This window comes from Cricetulus griseus, chromosome 2, assembly GCF_003668045.3.
Source record: "Cricetulus griseus strain 17A/GY chromosome 2, alternate assembly CriGri-PICRH-1.0, whole genome shotgun sequence".
In the NCBI taxonomy this organism is placed as follows: domain Eukaryota; kingdom Metazoa; phylum Chordata; class Mammalia; order Rodentia; family Cricetidae; genus Cricetulus; species Cricetulus griseus.
In genome coordinates, this window is record NC_048595.1 from 159,933 (window position 1) to 165,401 (window position 5,469).

Below are 5,469 nucleotides of genomic sequence, written 5' to 3' on the forward strand. Positions count from 1 at the left end.
ACAATATATCACCACAAGTAGGAACTCTCCAAAGTATTGAGGATCCCCCTAAGATCAGGAAGAAAAAAGGTTGTGCAGCTGGCTCAGTGGTTCATTGAACTCGTGACTTTAAAGTAAGCTATTCTGATTTTGTGTTAATAGAAGAATATCCCCTGGCCTAGTCAGTGTTCTATTGCCGTAAAAAAAAAAAAAAAAAAAAAAACAAAAAACAAAAAAAACCATCATGACCACAGCAACTCTTATTTGTTTGTTTATTGAAGACAGGGTGTCTCTGTGTCACCCTGGCTATCCTGGAACTCACTCTGTAGACCATACTGGCTTCAAACTCAAGAGATTTGCCTCCCTAGTGCTGGGACAAAACACATGCGCCACCACCACCCAGCCACTGCAACTCTTAGAGAAAGCATTTATTTGGGGCTTGTTTACAGTTTCAGGGGTTTAGTCCATTATCATCATGGCAGGAAGTTTGGAAGCATGCAGGTGGACAGGGTGCTGGAGAAGTATCTGAGAGTTCTACATCTGGATCTACAGGCATCAGGAAGGGAGAGAGAGACACTGGTCTAGGCGTGGGCTTTTGAAACCTAAAAGTCCATCCCCAGTAACATACTTCCTCCAACAAGGCCACGCCAATCCTCCAAGAGTGCCATTCCCTAGTGACTAAGCATTCAACTGTATACAGAGCCTATGGAGGCCATTCTTATTCAAACTGCCACTTCATGAGGAGAGGCAAGGTAGAGCACAGGCCACATAAGGTGGTGAGCAGGTTGGTAGCAGGGGTAAAAATAGGCAAGTAGCATTTGGATGGGGGACCTCTGATGGTCTGGATGGGAGAGCTTGAGACCCTGTAGAGAGCTGAAGAGTATACACTACTCTATTAAAAAAAAAAAAAAAAAAAAAAGGAGGTAGGTGGAAAGATGAATCAATGGTCAATGGTTACGAGCACTTGCTGCTCTTCCGAGGACCAGAGCTGTGTTCCGTACCCATGTCAGAAGGCTCACAGCTGCCTCTAAGTAACTACAGCTCCAGAGAACATCTAGTAGCAGCACCTACACACACCGTATAAAACATCAAACTTATACAAGTCCCACAGTTTTTAAAAGTTCCATCTCTAAATATCCAAAATCTCTTAAAACTCTTAACATCCCTGTAAAACTAACACTTAGGAAAAAAAAAAATCTCCCTTTAATCCCAGCACATAGGCCAGCCTGGTCTACAGAGCAAGTTCCAGGACAGCCAGGGCTACACAGAGAAACCCTGTCTCAACTGCCCTCTACCAAAAAAAAATCTTTAAAAGCTCAAAGTCTAGTCAGCTGGTGGTGGTGCATGCCTGGTCTACAAAGTTGAGTTCCAGGACAGCCAAGACTACATAGAGAAACCCTGTCTTGAAAAAAAAAAAAAAAAAAAAAAAAAAAAAAAAGTCTCAAACTGTCAATAGTGTAGAGTTCAGTGCTTGACATCTGAGTCCCACTCAGGATCCTCTGGGCTGAGCAGCTAGCTCCACGTCTCGGGCCTGCTATCTGCAGCACACTGACTCCACTCCATGCCTGCTGTTGTTCTTGGTGGACATCCTGAGATACTGGCATCTCCAAAATACCAGGGTTTTCTGCTGCAACTAGGCTGTACTTGCACCAATAGCCTCTCTCTGATATTCCCTCTTCTGGGATTCCAGCCCTGTCACACAATGCCAAGCCTTTATTGCTCTCCATGATCCTTTCATGCCTTCAAAATCAATGCCACCTTACATATTACCAACATAAGATACAGCTTTGGCTGCCTCTGGATCACAGTCTCCATATGCTGACCCTGAGGATACACTTCCAAGAAGATTCAGCCTCAGTTATGGTGTCTTGTTAAAATCACAGTTGATTCTCCAGTCCCAACTGACCAGCAAGGATTTATACTCTAGTGGTCTTGGTCTCTTGTTAATCGAAGATGATTCGTCAGTCCCAACTGACCAGAATCACAAACTTTTTTTTTATTAGTTCAAATTACGAACAAGCTTGCTTCACATGTCAATCCCTTCTCCCTCTTCCTCCCTTTTCCCCCCAGCCCCCACCAGCCCCCTCCCCCCTCTGCTCCCCATGGAGTGTAGGGCCCTCCACAGGGGCTCCCCAAATTCCACAGCATCATCCTGGGCAGAGCCAAGGCCCTCCCCCATGCGACCAGGCATCCCTTCACGTGGGATGGGCTCTCAAAGTCCCTTCTTACACCAGGGAAAAATACTGATCCACTACCAGAGGCCCCATAGAGTGTGGAGGCCTCATTGTTGACATCCACATTCAGAGGTCTGGATCAATGCTGTGATGGCCTCCCAGACAGCAGTCTGGGGTCCATGTGCTCCCCCTTGTTCAGGCCAGCTGTTTCTGTGGGATTCACCAGCCTGGTCCCGACCCCTTTGATCTTCATACCTCCCTCTCTGCAACTGGGTTCCAGAGTTCAGTTCAGTGTATAGCTGTGGGTGTCTGCCCCTACTTCCATTAGCCACTGGATGAGGGCTCTAAGATTGCATATAAAGTAGTCATCAGTCTCATTATAGGGGAAGGGCATTTATCTCCACCATTGCCTAGATTGTCAGTTGGTATCATCCTTGTAGATCTCTGGAAATCTCCCTAGTGCCAGATCTCTCATCTGTTATGATATCTCTCATCCTGATCTCCTCTGTTCTTCCTCCGACTCAACCTTTCTGCTCCTCCATTTCCTTCTCTCCCATCCTCTTCTCCTCTCATTCTGCCAGCTCCCTCTCCCCTACCCTCATGCTCCCCAATTAGCTCAGGAGATCCTGCCCCTTCCCATTTTCCAGGGTCCATGCATTTTTCTCTTAGAGTCCTTCTTGTTTCCTACTTCCTTTGGTGAAGGTGATTGTAGGCTGGTAATCCTTTGCCTTATGTCTAAAATTCATATATGAGTGAGTACATACCATGGTTGTCTTTTTGTGAATGGGTTACCCCACTCAGGATGGTTTCTTCTAGTTCCATCCATTTGTCTGCAAATTTTAAGAGTCCATTGCTTTTTTTCCCGCTGAGTAGTTCTCCATTGTGTAAATGTACCACATTTTCTCTATCCATTCTTCAGTTGAGGGACATCTAGATTGCTTCCAGGTTCTGGCTATTACAAACAATACTGCCATGAACATGGTTGAACATATGTCCTTGTTGTATGAATGTGCATTATTTGGATTTATGCCCAAGAGAGGAATTGCTGGATCTTGAGGTAGACTGATTCCCATTTTCCTGAGGAGACGCCATTCTGATTTCCAAAGTGGTCCCAAGTTTGTACTCCCACCAGCAATGGAGGAGTGTTCCTTTTTCTCCACATCCTCTCCAGCATAGATTGTCATTGGTGCTTTTGATTTTAGCCATTCTGGCCAGTGTAAGATGGTATCTCAGAGTTGTTTTGAGTTGCATTTCTCTGATGGCTAAGGATTTTGAGTACTTTCTTAAATGTCTTTCAGCCATTTTAGATTCCTCTGTTGAGAATTCTCTATTTAGTTCTGCACCCCACTTTTTAATTTCATTGATGGGTGTTTTGGTGGCTAGCTTCTTGAGTTCATTGTATATTTTGGAAATCAGCCCTCTGTTAGATGTGGGGTTGGTGAATATCTTTTCCCATTCTGTGGGCTGTCGTTTTGTCTTACTGACTGTGTCCTTTGCCTTGCAGAAGCTTCTCGGTTTCAGGAGGTCCCATTTATTAATTGTACATCTCAATGTCTGTGCTACTGGTGTTATGTTCAGAAAGCAGTCTCCTGTACCAATACATTCAAGGGTATCTCCCACTTTCTCTTCTAGAAGATTCAGTGTGGCTGAGTTTATGTTGAGATCTTTGATCCATTTGGACTTAAGTTTTGTGCATGGTGATAGATATGGATCTATCTGCAATCCTCTGCATGTCTGAATCCAGTTGTGCCAGCACCATTTGTTGAAGATGCTATCTTAGCATCTTTGTCAAAAATCAGGTGTTCATAGGTGTGTGGGTTAATATCAGGGTTTTCAATTCGATAGAACCACAAATTCTTAATTCAAAACACCACTTGACAAATCTCCATCATCTGCACTACTGTCAGCATTTTCTAAGATCCCACAACAAATCATTGAATTTTGAACTTAATTGCTTTTCCAGAAGTCCACAATCCTTCCCAAAACATGATCAGGTCTATCACAGCAATACACCACAATTCTGGTACCAATTTCTGTGTTAGGGTTTCTATTACAGCCATCATTTCAGCCAGCACATCTGTGGGCATCAAAGGGATCTGGAAAGGTAATGGTAGACAGAGACATAAGACTCTGGGTTCACATCAAGAATTAACAAGGGTAGGCTGTGATGGTTGGACAGATGAGTGACAGTGGAAGCTGCTCTTTGCCCAAGCATGTACAGCAAAGACAAGTGACATCAGTGCCATCCCACCCAATAGTCAGGCCTCATATTGACATTCATATATGTATATGAATATCTGCTCCATGCAGGAGCTCAGAAATTGGCCCATATATTTTAATCAGAGATAAGATGGGAGGGAAAACACCACATTAAGAGAACCACCAGGATTATTATATTCTTGGTGGTATATAACTTAGGATCTCTACTTACGCAGCTCCAGAAACTGCTGTCAACACTCAAGCAAAGCAAAAGCCTTCTATGATTATAGTGCTGCAGCAGCTTCCAGCCCTGTGCTAGAAAACATTTCCCCAGGAGACGTCATACTAGGAGGTCCTATGCCACCAGGGTTTTTTCAACCTTTTATGTCATCTTGGTACCCTGGAGGTCCAAGGCCTCCTTTCAGGGTACTTAATCAGGTACTTGGAGGTGTCCCAGGAAGTCAACCATCACTTCCCCAGCAGAATGGACCCACAAGACAAAGACATCCAAACATGGATGGGCCAATGAGAGAATGACTCCAAGAGGAATGTTGCCTTTGGGACCATAGAACTATGGAGATGTTCTATAGAGACCCTTACTGAATACTTTAGGTAACCCTGGAATGCATGGAATGAACATGGGTCCAGATGGTAGTAGACCTTGGCCAAACTCAACAAATGCCAATTTAATACGATATTCCTCAGTGTCTCCTGGGAATTAAGTAGGTCTTCTAGGCTGTAGAGGGCCACCAGGAACACCCGTCATGCCTAGTACAGAACAATCAACCAACTCTAGAGATAACATGTATACTTTAATGAATGCAGTACCTTCTGGGCCTAACAGACTTAATTTTCCAATAGGCCCTGGGTGAGATGGTCCCATGGTAAATTAGGAGGAATGGAGTCCCATCACATGAATGGCTCTTTAGCCTCAGGAGATATGGACAGTATTTCTAAGAATTTTCCCAATAATATGAGCCTGAGTAACCAGCTGGGCACTCCAAGGCATGATAGCAAAATGGGGGGGGGGTTCTTAAATTGTTTTCAGAGTAAGAGTTACTCCCCCAGCATGACACTAATGTGTAATACATTATCAAATCTCAAGAAAACCACCTGA

General features: G+C 44.2%; 1 pseudogene; it reads left to right on the top strand.

Moving 5' to 3' along the window:
• Window positions 1-922: 922 nt before the first annotated feature.
• Window positions 923-5,469, top strand: LOC100772876 (annotated as a pseudogene).